Here is a 26379-nt window from a genome sequence, read left to right on the forward strand (position 1 = left end):
TGTCGGGGCGTCCTTGCGTTTTCATACGGGGTAGCCGACGAGGTTACCCCGCGGCCCTGTTCCTCTAATAGGAGGGAGAAAATGGCCCGTGAATGCCTCACTCCGCGCGCCATTCCATCGTGTTAGTCCACGAACTTCCCTCCCAAAGCCGGGGCGGGCTACGGAACTCAAACACCGCTCGCGCCAACTGCGCAAACGCAAATGTTTTCGGCGTCGCCAGAGTGAAGTGGGGGGGAGGGGGGAGGTTGGGGAAAGAGTGAAAAGAAAAGCCACCGAACACGAAAAAACCTACACAAGTCGGAGGCAAGAGGGGATGCACTGCGCATGTGTGTACCCGAATCCCTTTAGATCCCCGAAGAGAAAGTGACGCAGGGACCCCAGAAAGAGAAGGGGGAGGGAAGCGAGGGGAAAAGTGGAGAGGCGCGAGGAGGAGAGGCGCAGGCGCGGAATCGTGAGGGCGGGGAGTGGGGAACCCGGGTCGTAGGCGGGGCGGCGCGAGCATCAGCCTCGCGCGCCCCCTGGCGCGCGCCTGGTGTGAGGAAAGAGAGCAGGGCGGGGAGGGGGGGGAGGAGGAAGGGAGGAGGAGGAGAAAGTAGAGGGAGGAGGCATGGAGGGCGGGAGGGGGGAGGGGAGCAGGGAGCGAGGGAGGGTTTATCGACCGGCCGATTTTGGTTAAAATATTCAAAATGGCGGACGGAGGAGCAGCGAGTCAAGATGAGAGTTCAGCCGCGGCGGCAGCAGCAGCAGGTAATCATTACAGCATTTTACATATTCATATTCATACTCAACCCCGGCTCCCGCTGCCCCCCCCCTGCGACTTAGCATAATTTATTAGTACTCAGGATTATTATAATTAACGGCGGAGAGATGGGGGGCCGGGGAGCCCGTAGCCCCCGCCGGGCGCTGAGCGAAGGGGTAAAGCGGCTCCGTGCGTCCAGGCGGAGGGGAAGACAAGGGGCAAAGGGGGAGGCGAGCCACCTGGCTCCTCCGGCCCCCGCTCGTCGGTGGCCCGGCCCTCCCGGCCCGGCAGCCGGGTCCGCGGCGGCGGCGGCGCCGGGGGCCGCGGGTGCGGACAATAAAGACATTTTACATATTCATCAGCGATCGGCCGGGCGGGTGGCGGGAGGCAGCGCCGGCCAGGGCCGGGGCCGGGGGCCGCCACTGCCGGCCCGGGGGGTGTGTCGCCGGGGGAGGGGGCAGGCGAGCACAATGCAGCGGGCTGGGGGCGGGGGCGGCTGCCGCCGCAGGACCGGGACCCCGCCGGGCCGGACGCCCGGCCGGGAAGGGGCGGGGGGTGGGGGGGAAAGCGGTGCCCGCGGCGGGGGGCGGGGGGGGGCGGAGGGAGCCCCCGCGCGTCCGTCCGCCAGCCCGCCCCGCCGCACGTGGGTCTTGGGTTTAAAATCCTAAGGTTACTCCTTCCACCTACCAAGCTACGCGCTCCCGCGGCCGCGTCCTTCCACCCCCACCCCGTGCCGCGAGTGACCCGGGCTCGGGGGGGGGGGGTCTCCTCTTGGGGCGGGGGGATATCCAAAGGCTGGCGGGGGGGGCCTTCGGCACTGCGGGAGGGAGGTATGGAGCGTCTCCGTGCAGGGGTGGGTTCGGCTCACCTGGGTGTGGAAGGTGGAACCAGGAAGAGCCACCTGGGCAGGAGCTCCGCAGGGATTTGCGTCGTCGCCCCCTCCCCGCTATTCCTTGGCCTCGGAACCCGCGGGATCCAGGGAGAAGGACTCCTGGGTCCTTTCCCGTAGGTCCCGGCCACCTTCGCACAGTTTGGGGGAAGGGTACTCAAGAGACTCATTTCCCTGGCATGGGGACCCGGGGGGCCCCTCGGGGAGCCCTCCAGCGGCCTCCCTGGTGCTGGAGTAGGAAGTAGGGCAGCCCCCTGGCCCCGGGACGGGCCACTCGCTAAGTTGGTTACATTGCTGATTGCTCCTCTTCAGCCTTCTCGCACTGTCGGACGGAGTTGGTGGGTAGGGAAGGGGATTTCCCTCCCTGGTTTTGTGGTGCTTTCGTGCTCTGCCCCGGGTCTAGTCAGCTCTCTCCCTCTCAGTACCTCTCTCATTTGAATAATGTCTAATTCGGGGAGGTTTATATTATTGAAATGGCCGCCTGGCTTTCCCCGCCTCTCATGTTTAGTAATTCAGACCTTTAATAACAGCCACTCACAGCCCAACGCCGTGTTTATATTTTACATTCGCCCCATGTGCTTTTGTGGTTCGATATGATTCTTTTTTTTTCCTTCTTGGCAATCCGCAGGGCTCTAAGATCAAACCCAGGCTGTGCTGGGAAGAGAAGGGGGGAGAGCTAGGCCTTGGCTCCTCTAGCAGATGCCTAGGCCTCATATTCTCTGCCGCTTGATTTATTTACTAATAACTAAAATGACTCCCCCCACCAAGTACCACTCACACACATATACATACATACACACACACACACACACACACACACACACACACACACACCCCCCACACCCCCTGCGGGCAAAACAAAACCCCCCTGGGGCTTGACCAGCCTCAAAACCTCTCAGCTCACAGCTAAGCAAGAGGCTGTGGGATGTTTTGTTTTCTTTTTAAAAGGGGTTTTCTTATAATTTGTATCAGTGTTAGACATGTTAGAAAAATGGCTTTATTTCTCATTTTTTAGGGGAAGTTGGAACATGTAAAATTCCTTCATCCTTTAAGGTGGTTTGTTTTGGGAGACAATTATTTCTTTTTAACACTTTCACTACTTGCAAGATCTTTCTTGTACACGTAAAAAATCAACATGAGTTTTCATGGGGATGTGAAAAATCCTAAGATTCTTAGACATTTCACTATAGTAATATTGGAACACTTTAAAGAATTTCTCAGTGGTGTCTACTTTCTAATTTAAAACGAGAGTAATTTTGTTTTTTTGAAAGTTTATATTATCAATGTCTGACTTAAATGAGTACCTGATATTTGAATGTGGAAAATATTTGAAAATAGAAAAGAATAATTTTCTTTGCTGTTTATGCTAAAGCCAACTGGGCAGAGAAATTAGGGGAAAAACACATACACATATATATTTTACCTCCTGATCTACCAGAACTTTGCTCTTTTTCCTTTCCTCTCCTAAAATGGCCAAAATTAATTTTACACAAGATTTAAAACCGTAGGGTTATGAAAAAGAAGATTAACTCATACTCTTTGGAAGTAATCACTTTGATTTAGAGTTCTTCCTGGGCAAATTGTGGTTTTTATTTTATTTTGTAGATTCAATCATATGAAGTCTAGAGCTTCTCATTAGTGATCACGCATTTACTACTGTAGGAAAATAGTAAACAACAGACCTCTTTTAAGACCCATGGGTGTGTGTGTGTGTTTAATGTGTTACAACAGTATGGAAACATGTCAAGAGGCTTTACATTCAGCTCCTGGCAGTAAGCATCAAAGTATGTCTCCTTAATTTGGAACAAAATTCTTGACTTGATTGACTTAAAGCAATTCAATTTTCAAATAACCTGGTCACATTTTTTTTTTCTATTTTGCTCCTGGTAAAGACAAATCCTGAATGCTGCATAAAAAGAAATATATCTGTAGCTTTAATGAGAACGTTCAAGTGAATGACTGCTTCAAAGACTATCAGGGTGAGGTTGGGTGGACAAAAAGCAGTAATATGATTTAATTCCTTAAATAGTATATGTTTTTGTATCCGCTTCCCAAGATGTGGTCAAGCTGATGATGTCATTGGACAGAGGACAAGGTGCAGTTAATTTGATTTATTGGCCTGAGGTGAAGTGTAGCAGTGAAACCTTCTCATAGGGAAACCATTTATCTCAGGACAATTTCCTTTATAGCTGCAATTTAACCACTACTGAGACTGTAGATATTTTATCCATGATGATAAAAATGTATATGACATCTTAGAAACCAAATTTTACTCCCCACACAATGTTAATAATATAGAAAAGGAGGAATTGTTGAATTTTGGTCTTGTATTGTTGTATGGCAGAGCTGAATTTATGAATCTTGACCTTCCATGCTATTTTAGAAATAGATTTCCCTAAATTATCACATGGAAGAATTGTGTAAACATAGTCTCAGATCTAATCCCACACTTTTCAAAGGATTGTTTTAAACAGGCCATTGAGATCCTGAGCTCTACCATTTTGCCTTTAGACCTCTGCTTTCACCTCTGCTGAGAGTTAGTGCTGTACATTTTGTTATTAAATTGGAAATACTTTATTTAAAATAGGTTAAAACATACATCTCCTTTAATTTTTATAATGAGGGGTTTCCTTCAATTTTGTCACAGTCTGAACCCATTTCCCTTCCCTTGTTTTGATTGGAAATTTACAAAATATCTTTCAGTTGTCATATAGTATTGTCAAGACTGACAGTCTGAAAAATTGGTTAACTTGGAGTCTTTCTTCATTATATAGTTAGTTTAAAGTAATCATTGGTATGACCTGGAGATATGTGACAGTTTCTGTATTTGTTAATTCCCAGTCACATGTAAGCATTGCAAAGAGATTGGAGGCAGGGTGTGGTAAACAGAAATTAAGTGGAATAAACTGGCATATCTACTTTCTAATGTAGCTATGAGGCCACTTCCTATAGCTTTCAGGAAAACTCAATGCCATTGCTTTTACACCTGTGGTATCTCTAACCATATTTATGGATTTGGCTCTTGAATATCATATAGCAACAAGCTAGATTTTTAAAGGGTCTTAAGGCCAAAATGCATTTTTTTGTTCTTTTCATCAAATTGTTGAAAGAATCTGGAAACTACTGTTTTGAGGCCCTTTTAAAATAGTCATTGTCAATTTATTATATTTAAGAAAAGGATAATGCAGATTTTTCTTTTTATGCTGGTACAATCTTTGTATATCTTGAATTTACTGACCTGTACTTCATAAGTATGGTATAAAGGGAACAGTGAGACCAGATCTAGGTGATTGTAGACTTAGGTTATTTGGCAGATGGATTTTAGATTCATTATATATCAGGATGCTCAGATAACTGTGAAACTGGAAATTTGATGGCTTTCCTAAGACTTTTTTTCCTTCTGTAAATTGGGGAGATGGTCTTATTAAGAATTAAAAGGAGACTTGAAATTTCTCCCTCCTCCCATTCATAACATTTGTAAAGAATTAATTGTTATTTGAGGTTTTTACTTGTTAAAATAAATCTTGTTCTGTTTTGAGGGAGGCTGCTGGTCTCCTTCCTTGCCCCAATATTGCGATGAGCTGCTTAGCAATTAAAAATTAAAAATTGGTCCCCACACATTGGACTATAATTTTAACCATATAGAGAGATTTGTGATATCTTCTTTGATCGATGAGTAAACCTAGGGTCTGAGTTGAAGTGAATTGACCACAATTGTGTAGCTAGGTCAGTGATTGGCTGAAATACCATCTTCTGAGTCTAGCTCAATCCACTGAGCTCTGCTGCCTTGTCTTACTTTAGTCTATAAACACGTTTAGTCAATCAACTTTCTTGTCGGTTACTAGAATTGTGTTTCCTTTTTTTTTTTTTTTGAGAAGGGCAATGGGGGTTAAGTGACTTGCCCAGGGTCACACAGCTAATCAAGTGTCAAGTGTCTGAGGTCGGATTTGAACTCAGGTACTCCTGAATCCAGGGCCAGTGCTTTATCCACTGTGCCACCTAGCTGCCCCAGAATTGTGTTTCCTATTAGAGTATTATCTCTGTTTTTAAAGGTAGGTAACCAGTGAGAAATAGCCATATTTGTAAGTAGCATTAGGGATTAAGAATTAAGGATTGTGCGGGCAGCTAGGTGGTACAGTGGATAAAGCACTGGCCCTGGATTCAGGAGGACCTGAGTTCAAATCTAGCCTCAGACACTTGACACTAGCTGTATGACTTTGGGCAAGTCACTTAACCCTCATTGCCCGGTAAAGGGGGAGGGGGGGGGTGAAGAAATAAGGATTGAGTTTTGGAAAAGTAGTATTGATCACAGAGAGTGGGTTATTTTAAGGCAAAACAGGAATCATGCCCCCTTTTGGTCACCTGTGAAATTTTCAAAACAAAGCAAAACATAGGATCCTGCTTAATTTAATAGAGTAAAAAGACCCAAAATGCCTATAAAAAAAAAGGGACAGCTAGGTGGTGCACTTGATAGAGCACTGGCCCTGAAGTTAGGAGTACCTGGGTTCAAATCTGGCCTCAGACACTTAACACTTACTAGCTGTGTGACCCTGGGCAAGTCAATTAACCCCATTTGCCTCACTAAAAACAAAACAAAACAAAAGCTTGTCATAGCATATACAATGATCCATTTCTTTTTCTCCCCCCCCCCTTTTCCTTAACACTTATTGCTTACATAGGAAGCTTAACAGAAAGAATTTAAGCCTGTGCTCTGGCAGTTCTCTTTAGTGTGATATATCTTACATAGCACATCTGATACTTACTATATCTTGGTGCTATTATAGTACCAAAACATACCATGGATGTAGTGATCTTTTTCTTGACTTTTTGTGCATAATCTCATTTAGCCCTAACTTTATTTCTCCCTTGTAGTTCTATATCTGATGAATTAATTTCTCAAGGTACTTGTTAGTACTTTAAGAATGGACAAGATCAATAGAATATGGCAATCTACTTCTTTTAAATTGTCCAGATTTTTTTGCTCATTATGTACATTTTTGTAATTTTTTCCCCTTCTGCTCACTGCATAATTTGACAAGTTTGCAATACTGTTTAGAAGCATAGTGGTTTTATTCTGAATTGAAGGATTTCTGATCATGATCCAAGCTTGGACATTTTTCCTCAAGAATTCTAAGAAAAACAATGTGTGGTATAGGTAGAGTAGAGCCATTGCTTGCTTTAATAATCCTCTTTAATTTATATTTAGAATTTAGTTGTATAAATTGAATTTCACAGCTGCTATCAAATAAAGCTCTACAAAAAATTTTTGTGGCTTATGAAGTTTTTGTATTTTCATTTGATAGCTGGGTAGTTTACTGAGCTTTGGAAACGAGTTCTTCCTGAGACAGTCAGTGACTGCTGTATGTTGTTCCTTTTATCCTCTGTTAAAAGTAATAATAATAATAATAAAGCTTTCAGTGTTCCCTGAATTTTGCCAGCCATAAAAGTAATGAGCAGAATTCAGGAAATTTCCAAGTTTATCAGGATTATCTTTTTTAAAAAACCTAGAAATTCATACTGAAAAAGAAGACATCAATTTTGAAGACATTTCTAAGCTGTATTTTGATAGTTGAAGATATGTTCTTTAAATTTGTGTGTAAAACCGCCTATATCCCTGTTTATACTACTCAGATATATGAAAATTGTTATTTAGATGGAAATCTTGAAATTTGAAGGCAGAAAAATACTTTAAAATTTTCTAGTTCACCTGTCAATTCTCTCTAAAGGGTCCTTTATTTTGGAATTTGAACTGTTGTGTGCTAAGTTACAAAAGTAAAATGATTTAAAAATATATATAACCAGAATTGTTTCTTTTAACTTTCAGAAGAAAGCCAACAACATATGTCTGGAAAGCACCACATTACTAGGGTTTATTTTTAATTACGAAAAACTTGGCTTCATTTGTGTTTAGTTGCACTACTTTGTGAAGGACTAGTTTTTGTTTATGGGGTACTCAAGGGAAAGAGTATTCTGTCAGCATCACTTTCACTGCTTTTTTTGTTGTTTACATTACAGTTTCTCAATGAAAAACAACTTCTTCTCCGCATCCTGTAGAGGTTATTACAATCAAAATTCTGTCTTTACAGCTCACCTTTGCATCTTTTCAGCATTTAAACTCACTGAATATTCACTGAGTAACTACTTGGATTGTATCAGTCTCTATTGTGATGTCCAAGAAACAGAAGATGTCTTCCTTGAAGATTTTCTCATTGGCAAGTCAAGGCTACACACATCGCGAGATAGCCTATAAGAAAAGAGCAAGAGGTTCCTCGTTTCATTAGATTAGACTAAGATACAATTGTAATAGCTTGAGGTCTTTTAGAATTGTATTGAAGGGATTTTACAGATGATACAGACCAGCAGTTTTCAGATTTTTTTTGTCACAGTATTATTATTCTTTGTCATGAGGAATCCTGGCACAATGAACATGTAAGTTGGCAACACTTCAGAGCAGAACCAAAGAAGTTCAGGGCACATATCCAGATATACCCTTCAAGAACCACTGATAACCATAAAGGAATAAACTGAGACTCTGAAGGATTAAGCCAAGGGTTATGGAGATATTGGAAAATAGTCTCCTGAGTCCCAGACTGCTATACTTTTCATTGACAATAGAGTAAAGAGATGGGCATTCCAGGTGAGCAAAGAAAAAAAGACATGAGCAAAATGTTAGATATAGAAATTGAGTGTAGCATCTCATTGGGGACAATAATCAAACTATTGGGATTTGTTTGGGTTGGCAAATAATGGGAGATTGGGTGATAAAGGCCTGGTTAGGCCAGATTATAAGGGTGGTCAGTTGCCAGAATGCTGAGTTTTATCCTGTTGGCCCTGGGAACCCTCCTGCTTGCTTTTGAACAGATGAGTGATGTGATGAGGATGGTATTTTAAGGAAGATTACTTTGGTATGGAGGATGTATTGCAGCTAGAAAAAACTGCCTCACAGGAGGTCAGATAGGAGGCTACTACAGTAATTCAGGCATGAGTTATTCTTCAGTGAGGAAGATCTGAACTTTTGATGGTAAGTAGTCAGTAAATATTTGCTGACAAAATTAGGCCAGTGGCGAGAATGATAGGATGAATATGAGGGAGAGACATTTTTTGAAAGAAGAATAGAGGTGAAGTTTGTATTTATGTGAGGCTGGGCTGCAAGACTTGGGTTTTAAATATGGTCAAAGGTGTGACCTCAGGAAATTAATTTAACCTCATTTTCTTCATGAAAAAAATGGGAGAGTTGGACTAGATTTCTAAGCTCCTACAATTCTCTGACTTGTTTATTTATTTAACATAGGGAATGAAAGATACAGATAACTTTGGTTTGAATTAGAATTACTTAAAGAATGGTGTTATCATTAGCATCAGTTGGAAGACATGCTTTTGGGTAAGATGCTGGGTTGAATTTTGGTCACGTTGAATTTCACAAAACTGCATGGGGACTGCTTTAATTTGAAATGTTTTAGATTTCTCACAAAGGTTTCAGTATTTTAAATTATGTCAGTCAGCACCTACTATGTGCCAGGCACTGTGCTAAGGATACAAAGAGGCAAATGATAGTCACTGCCCTCAAGATGCCCACAATCTAAGGATATAAATATTAGATAAAAATCCAATACTGAGATTTAACATTTGACTTGTGACTGGGTGTCCTTAGAACCCTGAGAGAGAATAAATTCTCTGTGCCTTATATTGGCTTTAACCTTGACTTGCTGTGGGACTTTTTTGTGGTGATTGAAATCGGTGAGAAAATTATGGTAATATCTACATCAAGGAGTTGCTATGTGAAAGAATAAATTATGGTTAAAAGAAATCCTTGAAGTAATAATTTCTATCAGGTAAATACAAAAGCAAAATGAAATAAGCAGTTTTATAACATGCATTGCTTCAGTGGATGTGGGGTTGGTGACAAATTATGGGCCAGACCATTTTTTTTTTTTTTTTAGTGAGGCAGTTAGGGTTAAGTGACTTGCCCAGGGTCACACAGCTAGTAAGTGTTAAGTGTCTGAGGCTGGATTTGAACTCAGGTACTCCTGATTCCAGGGCCGGTGCTTTATCCACTGCGCCACCTAGCTGCCCCCAGACCTATTTTTAAAAAAATCTTTGTCACAGGGATATTATAAATGTATGATGCATCTAGGTGTAATAGTTGATAGGTTCCCAAAATTTGTGTTCACATTTATATTTCCAAAGCCATTTGTTCAAATATACTGCTGTGTCCAAACAAGCAACACACTACTGTTACTCAGGACTTTCCAAAAATGCTTATCCCCTGTGTTACCATATTCATTGCCTCCTCATCCCATACAGTTGTTTTTTCATTTCATCCTATAAGTTTGTCCACAGGGAGTCCATCCAATGTGCTGGAAGCCTTCTTCACTTTCTCCTGATGGAACAGAGGTACCAGGCTTCTGACTCTTTCACCCTTCACCCTGTTCTTCAGAGCTCCCAATTGGTTATGTGTATTACAGCCTGCTCATATGCACCATGTACCTCTCCATTGATCCTGGTGTTATATTTGTTCTAACACTTGAAACAAAGAAAAAATTTAAATGGCCTTCAGTTCTGTGCTTTACCATGTTTGCTAGAGTCTGTCTGGCTTTCAAGGTCCTCTATAATGTATCGTTTTAAAATATGGGGTGTCAAATCTCTGTCCCAAGTTTTAGGGAATTTAGCTGGGGTTTCTAATATTTTGTTACTTAGAAATTAGAAATGCACCAGTTTGGGGCATTAAGCATTTATTAAAGCATATTATATATTAGTAAAGAGAGAGCCACTCAGGGCAGCTGGGTGGCACAGTGGATAGAGCACCGGCCCTGGAGTCAGGAGGACCTGAGTTCAAATCCAGCCTCAGACACTTAACACTTACTAGCTGTGTGACCCTGGGCAAGTCACTTAACCCCAATTGCCTCACCAAAAAAACAAAAACAAAACCCAAGAGAGAGAGCCATTCCCCAAAAGTACAGAGGGGAGAGAGGAAAAAAAAAAGCATCTCTGCTTCCTCCAGTGCTGCCTCCTCTGAGTCCCGGCCAAGAGAGAGAGAGAGCGAATAATCTTCCTGTGGTCCAGAGGAGAGGCAGCCTTTACACACTGCTTCAAGCTGATTGGCTAGCTTCATTCAAATCTATTGGTTTACTGGACTTGAGGGTGGTAAGGAGCTGTAAGTGCTGAGAGTCTAGCGAACAGAACCTTTTAAGGGAAGGCTTTCAGCTAGGTGTGGTTTTCATCTCTAATTGTCTCTATTCACAGGCCAAGGTCCAACTATATTTTCTTTGAAATTCTCCTGACTGGGCTGGCCTTAAGAAAGATCAGGCAAGGCTCTCTGGGTCTCCTAGAACCCCATTATTTATTTTCTCACAATAATTTGGCTTTATTCTAGCTATTCGTCCATAATGCCTATGATTTCTAAATCTAATCCTAGTCCCTTGTTCCAATTGGACTAGTTTCCATGCTGCCCTCTCTTTTGTTTAGTCATTTTTCAGTTGTGTATAGTTCTTTGTGACCCCTTTTGGAGCTTACTTGGCAAAGATATTGGGGTGCTTTGCCATTTCCTTCTCCAGCTCATTTTACAGGTGAGGAAACTGAGGCAAATAGTGTTAAGTTGCCCAAGGTCACACAGCTAGTTAGTGTCTAAAGCTGGATATCAGTCAGGAAGATGAGTCTTCTTACTCCAGTCCCAGCACTCATCCCCTGTGCCATCTAGCTGCCCAGCTACTGTTCGTTTCCTCTCCCACTTTGAATGCCTTCCTTCCTTCGCCTATCTAGATCTCACTCAGTATCTCTAGCATTTATCCCCTACTTTCCATTCCCACCCAACTCCATTGCCTCATCACTTCTCACATGAACTGGTCCTCCTTATTCCAGTGTTTCCTCTTTTTCAGAGCTACAGAAATAATCTTAGTAAGGGACAGGTCTGACTGAGTCATTATCCTGCACAAAAACCTTCAGCTTTTAGGAGAAGCATTTAAGGTGTTCCACAGTCTGACTCTCACTCATCTTTCTGGCCTTGTTTCACATTCTCCTTGTTAGGTAGGTATCTTCTTCTGATTGGTCTTCACTCACTTGTGCCCAGCAAACTCATCTTTTGGGAAATTCGGAATCATCTTGCAAGATCCAGGCAGCCTTGTTACTCACACGTTATTAGGACCCTCTCTATCCCTCCGATTTGTAAAATGGAGCCATAAACCTTCTATTTAAGGAGGGGAACAGCACTGATATCTTCAGACATCTCATTTCTCACTTGGCTGCACTAGTTCTGGACTTCTTTGACTTTTCTACCATGCCTACAAGGCAGATATTGTCTCTTTGCTTATCTTCAGCTTTCTTTTGTCTCTTGGCTTCCCTCATTAGATTGTAAGCTCCTTGAAGGAAGGAACTGGACTGTCTTCTCTGTATTTGTATTTCCAGTGCTTAGCACATAGTAGGCACTTTAAAAATGTCCGTTGATTGATTGACTACTGTGTCAACATAATGGAACTCAGGGGTTCACCTGGAGATTGATCTGGGCTGATTGAATTGGGGAAGAGGACTACTAGATCTTAAGCACATCTGGCTGGTACTTAAGGGTACTTAATGAATTTGAATGACACTAGCCAATCAGCTTGAGGAACCTCCCATTTCTGGGAGAGGAGCAGGAAGCAGACACTGGGGCAGGGTTCTTCCTCTTTGGCTGCAAGAAATCAGCAAGGTGGCAGAGAACTTCAGAAGTGGGAGATTAGGAAGGCTAGGATTGCCAGGTTATAAGAAATCTGTTCTCAATCTTTCTTTTTCTTTTACTATCTTTCAATAAACCCTTAAAAACCTAAACTCATTTATCACTGATTTTAGTTAGTTTCTCCCCAAAACTGGGAGGGGGACAGATTAGAACCCACATTTAGAATTTTAAATTACACACTACCCAAACTGGACTACTTAAGCTGTTCTCTGAACTCAACATTTCATTTCAGGTACTGAGTTTATTCATTGGACCTCTCTCCCCCATAAGTTGATTGTACTCCTTCCTAACTCTGCTTCTTTGAATTGTCCTCTTCCTGGAATCGCTCAGGTGCCACCTCCTCTGACAACCCTTCCTTGAAGCCTCTATTGCTCCTCTTTCTCTCCCTCCTTAAATTAGCTTGTATTTGCTTACTTGTGTATGTAAATGTTGTTTGGATCCTTCCAGGAGAATTAGCTTCCATGTAAGCAGGAACATGTTTTCTTTTTCTTCTTAGTACCTAGTAATGTGCTTTCGACACAGTAGGTTCTTAGTAAATGTTGAATTGACTCTTGAGATTTGACTTGGGACTCACCAGCCTCCTTGAATAAAGACTTAAGGAAGATTTTAGCCCAAAGTTAGTCCCATTTTTCTCTGATAGAATACATAGCTTTTAATTTGAGCTAAAATATAATCAGTTTAGGTCTTGATTATATAGATCCTCAGCTCTCTTTTTGTTAAGTCTTGTCCTCCCAACTAGGTTGTAATTTCTTTAAAGTTAATCAGGCAATCAATAGACAATTATTAATCTATGTGGGGGGTGGGGTTTGAAATGGAGACTGTGCTAAGCACTGGAGAGACAAAAAGAGGCAGTAGACAGTTTAAGGAGCTTACAATCTAATGGGGGAGAGACCATGCTAGCAAATATATACAAAGTAAGCTATACACTGGATAAATCAGAAATGATTAACAAAGAGAAGGCACTAGAATTAAGGATTAGAGAAGGTGGGATTTTGTTTGGGACTTGATTTAAGGAAGCCAGAGAGGTCAGTAGTTGGGGCAGAGGAGCTTGAATGTTCTAGGCATGGGAAACAACCAGAGAGAATGCTTGGACCCAAGAGATGGAGTGTCTTGTTTGTGGAATGGCCAGAAGACCAGTGTTCTGGATCAAAGAGTACATGGAGGGAAGGAAGGTGTAAGAATACTAGAAATGTAGGGAGGGGTCTACATTATGGAGGGCTTTGAATGTCAAAAAACATTTCATATTTGATCCAGGAGATGAGGAAAGCCACGGGGGTTTATTGAGTAGGAGAGGTGACGTGATTAGATTTGCCTTAGTAAAATTGATTTAATGGCTGAATGGAGGGTGGATTGGAGTGGGGAGTGGAGAGGTAGCCCCACCAGCTGTTATTGTAATAGTCCAGGCATAAGTTGACGAGGGCCTGCGTTAGAATAGTGGCAGTGTCAAGAGAGATGGGGAGGTATACACAAGATGGTGCCGAGGTAAAGTGACAGACCTTAGTAACAGCTTGTATATTGGGGAAGGGGAGGAATCCAGAGCCTGAGGGATGGGAGGGTGGTGTCTTCGTTTACAGTAATAGGGAAGGGGAGAGGGGAAAGAAGATAACAAGTTCAATTTTGGACATCCAGTTTGAGATGTCCGAAAGGCGATTGGAGATGCGAGATTAGAGTCGGCAGAGAAAAGGGGGCAGGAATGGAGGTTTGAGGAAGCCTGGACTAACACTACAGTGTATGTGATAGGTCTTCAAAATGTTGCTTTTGAGTAAAGGGCCGCTTTTGTCTTAAATGACTTTAAAAAGCTTTAAGAAGGAGCCAAACATATATGAGTTTGGGACTTTAATGACAGATTTTTAAACATCTTAATTATCTTCTTCATTGTCTTTAGAGCTCATATGTAACAATATACTCTTGATGGTGCCAAATTTTTTGTTTTTTGATTTTTGGAAACATCTGTCATTTGGAATCTTTTGGTATACCATTTTTGGTCAAAATGAGGTGAAATTGCAATAAGCAGAATGGTTTTTGTTAGGAAACTGGCCCTTGAAGGCAATTCCAGAAGAAGAGTTCCAAAAGTATATTGAGAAACAGTAGCATTATTGGAATAAACAGCTTCTTAAAATGACTCGTTTTGTTTTGTTTTGGTGAGGCAATTGGGGTTAAGTGACTTGCCCAGGGTCACACAGCTAGTAAGTGTTAAGTGTCTGAGGCTGGATTTGAACTCAGGTCCTCCTGAATCCAGGGCTGGTGCTCTATCCACTGTGCCACCTAGCTGCCCCCCCCCCTCCAAAAAAAAGTGACTCCTTTGACAAAGAACTCTCTTGGGTGTGTAAATCCTGTCATTTGTGTTAAAGGACCAGTGTCATCACTTTATAGTCATTCTCTCTCTCTCAGTGTCTGTCTGTCTGTCTCTTTCTCTCTCCCCCCAGCTGCTTGTTCACTTTTCATGAAGAAATACACGATCTCTGGATATCCCTCACATTACCACCTGTTGGTACCAAAGTTCATTTTTTAGAGCTGCCTTATTTGGTTTATGGCCTGTTTGTTACTTCTGCTTTTCTGTTGCTTAACTCATTGTTTTCTTTTTCACTTCTAGTTAACATTCCAATGAGAAGGAAGAAAGGGAACAAGAAAAGAGATAAAACTCCATTGTCTCTGCCCCCCCCCCCCATTTTTAGTAGATCTAATGAAAAGTTGGATTTTCAGATGTTTTAATTGATGACACAAGTTTCTTTTTTATTTTATCTGTATTTAACTATTGTAGGCTTTTTCTCTTCCTCATGACAGAGAATCAAGACTTGGCATTATATTATCTCACAAAAACTAATATGCAGCTTGTAAATACTGATGTTTTGCTTCCTTAGGCATGATATGTAGCAAAGATAAGAAAATACTTGTTGATTGATTTTTGCCAAGTATAGACCTGATTTTTGAGATATTTCCTTTCTTGTGTTTATTGGTATCATCCACCTGTTAGAAACGCAGCTAACAGCTTGAATAGTGTTCCTAGCAGCTCTCAGCTTGAAGAATTCAAGCAGGCAGCAGAAGGTGAATAAAGGCTTCTTTATTCATCTTTGAAGGTGGGCACTCTTCTGAATGTGCCAGAGAGTGCACTGAAGTGAGGTCCCACACCTTGGTTTATACCCACCAAGGGTTCCCCTCAACCAGTCACATAACAGTATTACAATCTATACAGCATTACTGAAACAACCAATCACAACATATTTTACCAGCCTCCTATATATGGTAATTGTAACGACCAACCAGGTTGCCCTGTTAATCAACTGGATTGTACCAGTCTATCAATCAGATTGCGACATGAGGCCTTAACCTTATTCTGGGCAAGAATGTCCATTCCTCACTAGAGCAGTGCTGTGTGAACATACACAAACATATATAACGTTTCAAAAACCAAAACTTAAGTTGGGGTTCGAACATAGGGGTCACGTGGGAATCACCTTGGGCCCCTCAAGGTGAATTCCCAGCTTAGCTGGGCTCCCACAAAGTGTAGGCCCCTATCCAGGCCCTGCTTGGGCCTAGTGCCAGGAGGCCCCCTGCTGGGAGGTTCAGGCAACAACATTGTAGGGCTTGAAACTAAACTCATTTATGTCTTTAGGGCTCTGGGAAGAGTCCAAATGGGGTCTTTTCTCTCACACCATTAATGCCCCCTCCCACCCTCATAATTGTGAATTATGATAGGTTAGTCAATGCTTCATAACTAATTTCTCTCTGTCCTTTCCCTCACCTTAATTTTTATGCAGTAGATGGGTGATATTATTACTTTAAAATTAGTTGTGCAAGGTAGTTGAATATTAATTTTGTTTTTATCTGTTCTCTTTCCATAATTTCTGTAGTTTCACCCAGAGGTGTCAAACACATGTCCCTTGGGCAGCATATTCAACAGGGAAGTCCAGAGATTCTGTATCATCTTGTGGAAAATTAGCACTCAGTGCTAAAAAATGATAAAAATGTGGAAAAAACATTATTGTAAATAGTATATTTTTTTGGTTTTAGACTCATTGTTTGGAGGGAAAATAGACTATGTAAAAAAAGTTAAACTAGCCTGATTTTTTTTTTTTCCCAAGGCAATGAGGGTTAAGTGATTTGCCCAGGGTCACACAGCTAGTAAGTGTCAAGTGTCTGAGGTCAGATTTGAACTCAGGTCCTCCTGAATCCGGGGCTGGTGCTTTATTCACTGTGCCACCTAGCTGCCCCCAGCCTGATATTTAAATGTTAGTCCTACTTTGAAACTGAACAATATCTTGCACTGTTTAGTCTGTGATTATAGGTTTTATATTTTATCTCTAAAGTATTTCATTTGGAGTGTGAGTAAACAAGTGCAGTTTATTTCTAGGGGCCATAGTAATTCTTAATTATACTTATGTAATGAGCTCTAGACAAGTATTGAACTAGCACTGTTAAACACTCATCTGCCAATACTGAAGATTTAGGGCTATCATCTGGATTTCTTTCAAAACTATTCATTCTCTCTTAAATGTGAAATTTGATAATCTAGAAAGTGTTTGTTTTGGGGACATACTGAATATTTTGTTTTTATGATCAAAGAGTTAAATGGAGAAATAGGGCCATCCCTAATTTTTTTATTCTATTACTTGGTGTATAGGGAAATCAGTTCAGCTACCCAATCATCTGGAAAACTGACATTTGCGTAATTGACAACCTCTTGTATTTCTAATTATATTAGCAATTTTAAAGAAGATGATGTTGGTAAGAAAAAAGCTAACTATTATATTAATTATTCATTGGTCTTTGGATGGATTTTCTAGCACAGGCTGTTGTGATCTATGAGTACCTGTCCAACACTTTTTTTTTTTAAACTCAAAAGACTTAACAAGGCAGTATTTTTTTTTTAAATCAATAGAGGACTGGACTTGTCAGGAAAACCTGACTTTGAGTCTTGACTCAGACATGAAATAGCTTTGTGTTGCTGAGTAAGTCACTTAATCTCTTAACTGCCTTAGTTTTTTCATTTGTAAAATGGGGATGATAATAATAACATCTTTCTGAGAATCAGGTGAGATGATGTAATAGTTTTCAGGCTAACTATGGATGTAGATAAAAATGACTTTTTTGTAATTGAACCATTGGAATGTAAGCTTATCTTCTATCTGCTCACTGAAAACATCTCTGGGAAACAACTCCCAATTACATAGGATGATAGGGATGACATTTCATTTTTTTTCTTACACGATTTAATTTATTTGACTAAGCCTATATTTTGAAGGCTTTTGACTCCATGTATTTTGGAGATTGAATATTCTTTATGGCAATATCGATTTCAAATTGTAGTTCTTCGATTTTTATGGATCAATGGTCTGTTGAGCCAGTTGTGGGCAAGTTATGCTTGTAAGGATGCTTTGGTCCCACAATTTTTTGGCTTCTCGGATATTTCCAGGTTTGTGATTTTAGTACTAGGATTTGTCATCTGTTAGTTTAAAAAGGGGAGTCTGGTTCTGTTATATAATTCTAGCTACCTAGTTGCGTCTAGCTAGATTTTTGATAGAGCCACATTTTTCTGTAACATTCACATATCTTGCAAAATCTTCATTATTCAGTAAATTTGGACTCCTTAAAGGAAGCTTTTCGGTAATATTTGGTAGCAGTAGCTTGACCTTTAAGTGCTATAAGAAACTCCTTTATTTCTTTAAACAAATCTGCATGACTGCCATTTGTTGGGACCCTTTTTTTGTTTGTTTGTTTTTTTAATTGACATATGTTTGGTAGAGTTCATGTGGATGTTTGGTTACACTCTTGGATCTTAGCTGTTTCCTAAGCTGTTTCCAAGGATCTACAACTTTCTTTTACATTTGACAAGTCTAGTCCCCTTGCCCATTCCTGTTGTTAACCTTTAGCTTTCTTTGTAAATTAAGTTGTTCCAAACCTATTCCTGTACCTGTTTAACTTGCTTATGGTGTGCTCTGAGAATGTCTGTTAATCTTCTTCCTCCTTTTTAATGAGGAAATGTCTGTCTTTTTGGATGTGATGAGCCCTGTGTTTTATAAACATTATACAGGGTTTTGATTGAAGACAGGTTTTAGCCTACCAAAAAGGATATATCAAGACTGGAAATTGCAGAGGTGTTTTTTGTTCTTCCCATTACATTTTGACTTCAGCCTCTTAACATGTACTGCCTGAATTTTCTCCTTGATATGATCATCTTATGATCCATGTCTCCTACTTAGAGAAGACCAAAGTATTTTTTAATTACATTTATTGACTCATTTTGACCTCAGGCTTCCAGCTCATAGCCTTCAACCTCTATTCTTACTTAGAACACAATAAGAACTTTACATTTGAATCCAGATGACATTTTTATATGACTGAACAGGTTTTTCATATGATGAAGTAAACTGTTTAATGTGCTTTTTAGTTGAAACATATAATTTGATGTCATCCTTGTACATCAAGTGATTAATACAGTGTTTTGGTATGGCTGCTTCTTTGCCTTGAAAGCCATACTTGGCTTTTCTATTCAGGAGTGATGATAGATTTCAGGGTAGGCAGAAGAATAATAGCAGACTTAAATGTGGAAAGTGGCATATTTTATAGCAGTTGTTGGTGAGTTGTGTTTTTTTGTTGGTATTATGTTTGAAATAGAAAGTGGTTTTCCATGGGGACATCAAGTATTCTAGCATTTTCTTAATGATTAGATCTGTTTTTTATTCCTGCAGTATTTTAACTTAAGCCTTGAGTGTGGAAATGAGTTTAGAAGTATTGCAGTAGGGGCAGCTAGGTGGCGCAGTGGATAGAGTACCAGCCCTGGATTCAGGAGGACCTGAATTCAAATTTGACCTCAGACACTTAACACTTACTAGCTGCATGACCCCGGGCAAGTCACTTAACCCCAATTGCCCTGCAAAAAAAAAAAAAAAGAAGAAGAAGAAGTAGTATTGCAGTAATTAATAAAAGCAGTGTCAATGTTATGACACCTTTGGATGGTTTTTTCGGTAATCATTGAATCAATATTGAGTTGCTCTTTTTACTCCTGGAAGACACCCCTTTTGTTTTTTGGTCAGCATGTTATTTTCTTGTAATTGCTCATAGATTTTTTTTTTAACTATACAAGATGTAAATGCTACATATAAAGTACATAAACTCATAACTTTCCTATATTTGGGAGGGGGTTTTCATCTTTGGGTAATAAATACGTAATGTCTTCTGCTCTAGGGGAGTTGATGGCTCAGTGGATAGAGTACTGGGCCTGGCATCAGATCTGGGTCCACATTTGGCCTCAGACACTTATTAGCTGTGTGATCCTGGACAAGTCAGTTAAACTCTGTTTGCATCAAATATAAAATGGGGACAGTAATAGCAACTTACTGTTGTGAGGATCCAGTGAGGTATTTTCTGTAAAACGTGCTTAGCCCAGTGCCTGGCATATAGTGGACACTTTATAAATACTATTCTCTTCTGTTAAGAAAGATGGTATCAGGCTTGGCTCAGAAAGGAAGCTGGTAAAAGTGCTTTGCTAGTAATTCATGAACCAATATGAAGCAATTAAACTGATTATTATGAAACTTAAGCCCATCCAGTGTTTTCTAGTTTGCAGAGAAACTAGACCCCACCCCCCCCTATAACTTGATATAATCATTAGATTGATGAAAAAATCTGTTTGAGGATTGGCTTAACTTATCTCTGTTTTTGTTGTGTTGGACTTTTTGCAACCATGTAGAGCAAAATTTTTTTCATATCTTCAGGGGTTCTGACCTCTTATTTTTATTTATTTATTGCTTTTCAAACAATATGTTTTTTGATTGATGTTAAATTGTTTACTTTGCCTTGCTATATTGCCTTAACCTTTTGGCTTTCATTTTCATTTGTTAATTAAAGACATTTCTGATATACTTTGACTTTCTAGATTCCCTTCTTAAGGTGTTTGGGTATTTTCTGGTGCTCTTTAATGGGGCAATGTGTTTTTTACCATGTGAATTGATTGGATATTGGTTAAATCTCCCACTGTGTTACTATTGCGCTTCAGAGACTTCTCAAGCTCCTTCTACCATGTTGAAATTTGACTTCTGTCCTTTGGACTCTTTGTAGAAAGCTTCACCTTACTCTCATGTGGTACTTCTTCCTCACTGTGACAGCACATACCATTGTGGGCAACTTCTGAAACTTTTTACACACTGTCAGTTATTTTGGTAGAATGGTTCATCAGGGTTGTAGCACTTTGTTGAGTTACTCTGTTTTGACATATTTACTCTATCTGTTGGAATATGATGACTCAGAAAATGCTTTTGAAATTCCATTTTATTTTCACTTTGTCTTCAAAATTATTTGAAACATCAGCATTATTTTTATCATCTGTTAAATTATTAGGTAACATTCTGTAGTTTGTGTTAAGTGTACATTTTCAGTGCTTTCAGATTAAATAACTCCTTGATTTCTATTCTCATAATCTAATCTGGATTTAGGAATGAAGTTATATTTTCATTACACAATCTATTGTGTAGGGAAACATGTAACTGAGTATTTTGCTGACCCCCCCCCAAAAAAAAACCCAACAAAACAAAACCCAACAACAACAACAAAATAAAACCCACACACACCCATACAAGGAAGCCCTTGGTTATAACTGGTAAGATATTTCTAGTTTTCTTATTATGTGGTGTTACCATATGATAAAAGCATCTGTATAGTCATTCTATTTTACACTCACTTATAGTTTGTTTTAGTGGTCAGTGACATTTGCACCAAAGCAATCAGCAAGTGGGGTATTGCTGTTTCTGATCAGTTCTGATGTATCTTCCCTTTTTGTGGCACTTTGAAAGAAAGAAGCATGATTTCATCTGCTGTCTTTGGTGTCGAGCTTGACCATCATGATGATTTCAAGATGGGCCATCTCGCAACTTTATGTTGCCACCCTGTCTTTTTTTTTTCCCCACAATTCATAAGGGAAGTTCATCATGCCAGTTCGGGTGCCATCCTAATTAATTGTATCATTACAGCCAGATTGGCTGGTGTTTCAGAGTCCCAACTAACCCTTCACAGCTGCCATAAGTTTCAGAACAGACAAAATCCTTTCACCTTGGATGAAACTCCCTCCCTTTGCCATTTCTTTTTCCTATTCACCTGTCCCCAAGGGATTGGGCTTTGAGGGGGTTGTTAATTATTATAGCTAATAAGAATTTATTAAGCACCATGTGCCCAGAACTAGACTAAGCACTGGGAATATAAATAGAGGCGTATGGCAGGTCTGGTCCCCAGGAAGCTTGCATTCTAATGGGGGAAGGCAACACATAAAGGGGAGCTGGGCTCCCACAAAATGAGGATTACATAAACTACATTTAAACAATCTTTCCTGGGGTGGGCAAATCTGTGAGTTCATTCATGATGAACAGGAAACACCTGTTGTGGAAACAGCTTCCAATATTATGCAGATTGGCATCTAGTCTGGAAGGTCTTTTAAAAATTATTATTATTCAATTTCATTTTCAGTTCCAAATTCTCTTCCCCCTCCTTCTATCTCTACCTATTGAGAAAGCAAACAAAACAAAACCCATTACAAATATATGTAGTCATACAAAACAAGTTCCCACGTTAGCCTTGCCTCCACAGGAAGAAAGAATGAAAGAAAGAGACGAAAATGTGCTTCAGATTGTACTTCAAGTCTATCAGCTCTCTCTCTCTCTCTGAAGATGGATAGTATGGGTCATCCTGAGTCTTGCTGCTGTTGTATAAATTGTTCTCCTAATTCTTTTTACTTCACTTAGCATCCATTTATACAAGTCTTCATCATTTCTTAAAGCACAATACTATTCCATTGCATTCATAGACCATAAATTGTTCTGCCATTCCCCAATTGATGGACATCCCTCCATTTTCTAATTCTTTGCCACCGCAAAAAGAGCTACTATAAGTGTATTTGTACTTGTGAGTCTTTGATCTCTTTGGGGTATAACCCTGCAAGCAATTTTGGTAGGCCAAAGGATATACACAGTTTTGTTGCTTTTCAGAATTGTTGGACCAGTTCACAGCTCTACCAGCAATGCATTCGTGTATCTGTTTTCCCACAGCCTTTCCTTTTGTGTGTGTGTGTGTGTGTGTGTGTGTGTGTGTGTGTGTGTGTGTGTGTGTGAGAGAGAGAGAGAGAGAGAGAGAGAAATTAGAGGGTGGTACCTCAGAGTTGTTTTTATTTGCATTTCTCTAATTAGTGATTTAAAGTATTTTCTCATGTGGTTATTGATAGTTTGGATTTCTTTTCTCTGAAAACAGCCTATTAATATTCTTTGTTTATCCGTTGGGAAATGGCAGTCTAAGGGGCTTGCTTAGGGCACTAAGAAATTAAGTGAATTGCCCATCATGATACACCTAGAATGGTCAGATATGGGATTTAAATCCTGGTCTTCTTAGGACTTCTTCAATTCAAAGCTCACCCTCTGTCCAATACAAATAAGTGATCATAGCTGTTTAATTTTATAATGTGAACACTGATTTTAATAATGTAATTTTGTGTTTTCAGTACTTGAAGAATGTGTTACTTCATGGCTACTCCCTTCACGATGTGGATCAATAGTTTTGAGACTTGTGATCGAAAAATGTATGACTCTGTGACCAACCTGGTGATAAGCTTATAGTTTTTATTTTGGAGCTTTTGGAGCTTTCTTTGACTACTACTGTCGGGTAAGACCAGATGGAAGAAGGTTAAGTGGTTTGACCAGGGTCACCTTAATGCATTGTGGAAGCTGCCTTTCAAGTTGAGGTGTTCTGACAAGAAGCCTAAGCTTCTAGTCATTTGATCATGATTTTGAATGTCAACATAAATAATAATTTTACTAGTTGACCATTTTACTGGGGAATATCTTTTTTAAAAATTTAATTTAATTTTTTTACATATAAGGTATTTTATTTTTTCCATTACATGTAAAGATAGTTCTCAACTTTTGTTTATACAAGCTTTACAATTTCAGATTTTTCTCCCTTCCTCCCCCCTCCCCTAGACAGCAGGTAATCTGATATAGGTTATATCTATATATCTATATACATATACATATACATATACACATAATAACATTAATCCTATTTCTGTATTAATCCTGTTACAAGAGAAAAAATCAGAGCAGTGATTCAAAACCTCAAAATAGAAAAAAAAAACAACAACAGCACCCAAAACAAAAGAAATAGTATGGTTCATTCGGCATCTATACTCCACAGTTCTTTTTTTTTTTTTCTTGGATTTGGAGATCCTCTTCTATCATGAGTTCCCTGGAACTCTTCTGTACCATTGCATTGGTGAGAAGAATATAGTCCATCACAGTAGGTCAACACTCAATGTTGATGATACTGTGTACAATGTTCTTCTGGTTCTGCTCATCTCACTCATCATCAGCTCACGTTAAGACCCTCCAGGTTTCTCTGAACTCCTCCTGCTCATCGTTTCTTACAGCACAATAGTGGGGAATATCTTTCTTATTTGATTTGTTTTATTATCTAGATCATCTGTTATCTAGAGTTCAATATGAAAAGAGTCCAAATATAAAAAGACAATTAAAAATCCCCATTGTCCATTAGGTTGTTGATTCATAATTATATTCTTTGAGAAAAATGGTGCATTCATAATTTTCTGTTTTAAGTTATTTAAATTTCACTTAACTTTGATACTACTTCTTTCCCCCAGAATATGCCGGTGGAATAAATTCAGCAAGAACTTAAGCTATCTTGATGTAACATAACTTTGTAATGATGTCTTTGTATAGACTATTTACACATACATATACATGCACACACGCATGTATGCCTGTTTGTATGTATGTAAGAGAGGGTAAAGATAAACACGAATAGTGGGCAGAGAGTCTGCCTCACAAATCTGAAAGAAGTGGATTCAAGTTCCCCCTCTGACTGCTATATACTCCAGAAGGAAGATGACAACCTCCAGGGTCATGAGTTAATCTCAAAGACCATAAATTGCACAAAGTGACAGACGTGCTTTGTTAAAGGGAGTTCCCTCAACAGGTGAGATCACAGACCCAGGAAGAAAAGGTTACATTTTATTCCTTACATTTTATTCCTTCTTTTCCTGTTACTTCTTGGACTTTGGAATTTCTGTATACATGGATAAGCAACAAAAAGCCAACCAGATTCTTACCAAGTATATACTTTGATTATCTCCGTTAAAATCCTAGGAAAATCTTAGTAGAACAAACTGACTCTCTCTTAGTCTGTAATAGCTTCTTTTGTCATTCATGTTGCTGTTAGGGGTATTTTTTTAATAGTGGCTTATCATTTCTGGCTACAATAGCATGTTGCCCAGTTTATACATTTATTTTGTCACAGGCATATTTTATTGAAGAAGAATTTATCTAAAATCATACTTGGCTGTCAAACACTTAGGATTTGTCCTAGATCAAATTTTGTGGGTGGGGTGATATGGGACATGAAGGGTGATCCTCACTTCCTAACCCTAATTTTAGTTATTGTAAAATATGAGTTTTATTGTTCCCCTGTTTTCAATCCAATAAATATTTCTTAATTTCTAAATATTTTTCCCCTTCCTTTTTGGTATATATTTGAGATTTCATAATCAGTAACCATACAGTGTGTGATAAGGACAGCTGAGTGGTTCAGTAGATATAGTACTGGGCTTGGAATCAGGAAGACTCCTCTTCCTGAGTTCAAATCTAGCCCCAGACACTTACGAGTTGTGTGACCCTAGGAAAGTCACTTAGCCCTGTTTGCCTCAGTTTCCATTTCTGTAAAATAAGCTGGAGAAGGAAATGGCGAACTACTCCAGTGTCTCTGCCAAGAAAATCCCAAATGGGTTCAGACATGACTGAAATGATTGAACCACAACTGTGTATGATGACAGATAAGTTTCTATCTCCATCGAATGTTGATTATTTTACTTCTAACCCTCAATGTGGGGTAGGATTTAGGAAGAAATTTAATTGAATTGGGGGGGGGGCGGGGCAATGAGGGTTAAATGACTTGCTCAGGGTCACTCAGGTCCTCCTGAATCCAGGGCTGGTGCTTTATCCACTGCGCCACCTAGCTGCCCCCTAATTGAATTTTGCCAGTCAAATGACACATCAGGATCATTCAAGATTCCACAAAAAATGTGACAAATACCCATGTTTAATTTCTCTCTGATATTACATACCCATTGAGACATCAAATGGGGATCTGTGTCTATGTAGGAAGGAGGAAAGTCATTGCAGATTTCAGGTCCAGGAGAGGTTTTCTATAGATAGGGAGATGTTCCCATTGCCACTGACACTAGACTGACTGCAGCAGAGTTACTCTAAGGATTTGAGTCTGGCCTTCCACTTAGGAAAAGACCAAGTATATGAAGTCAAGTCCACAAGTCAGTAACCATTTATTAACCTATTGCTATGTTCTGGGCATGAGTTCACATTCTAAGAGGGGAGACAACATGCAAAGAGGTTTGTACATCAAACAAGAGAAACAGGATAAATTGGCGTTTGTATCAGAGGAAGGACACTAGCTCTGAGGGAGTTTGGGAAAGGCTTCTTGGAGAAGGTGTGATCTTGGCTGAGACTGGAAAGAAGTTAGGGAGCCAGAAAGTGAAGAGGGAGAGAAGAGCAGGCATAGAAGGCAGGCAGTGATGATGCAGAAAGATGGAGTGTTGTGCGCCAGGAAAAGCAAAAAAGCCATTGTCTTTGAGTTCATCAAGTACTCGCAGAGGAGGAAAGTGTAAGAAGACTACAGATGCAGGAAGGAGACAAGTTATAAAGGACTTTAAAAGTCAGAGGATTTTATATTTGATTGTGAATGTTACAGAGATCCACTGGAGTTTTTTGAGTTGGGAGAAGGTGGGGATGACATGATCAAACGTGTGCGCTAGCTGAGTGGAGAGAAAGACTTGAGGTAGGGGAACCAGCCAGAAGGCTTGTGCTGTGGGAACATGAATGGGGTGGCTCCATGGAGAGCAGATGGGAGAAGGGCAGGCCCCCTCCCCTCCTCCCATTTAGGAGACTCCTGGACTTACATTAGGATAAAAGCAGTGTGAGGAGAGAGAGGGAAGCTGGAATAAACAAGACTTGGCAATTTATTGTACCTTTGGGTTAG

The 26379-nt window shown here is 40.1% G+C and overlaps 1 protein-coding gene across 1 annotated transcript in view; it reads left to right on the top strand.

The window, feature by feature from the left end:
* Positions 1-694: 694 nt before the first annotated feature.
* POU2F1 (POU class 2 homeobox 1) overlaps positions 695-26379 on the top strand; it is a 237633-nt gene continuing 211948 nt past the window's right edge. The window contains exon 1 of the mRNA XM_044004419.1: positions 695-747. The gene's annotated coding sequence lies outside the window, so the exon portion shown is untranslated. The remainder of the gene's footprint in view (positions 748-26379) is intronic.

This window comes from Dromiciops gliroides, chromosome 4 (genome assembly GCF_019393635.1).
Source record: "Dromiciops gliroides isolate mDroGli1 chromosome 4, mDroGli1.pri, whole genome shotgun sequence".
NCBI classification, from domain to species: Eukaryota; Metazoa; Chordata; class Mammalia; order Microbiotheria; family Microbiotheriidae; genus Dromiciops; species Dromiciops gliroides.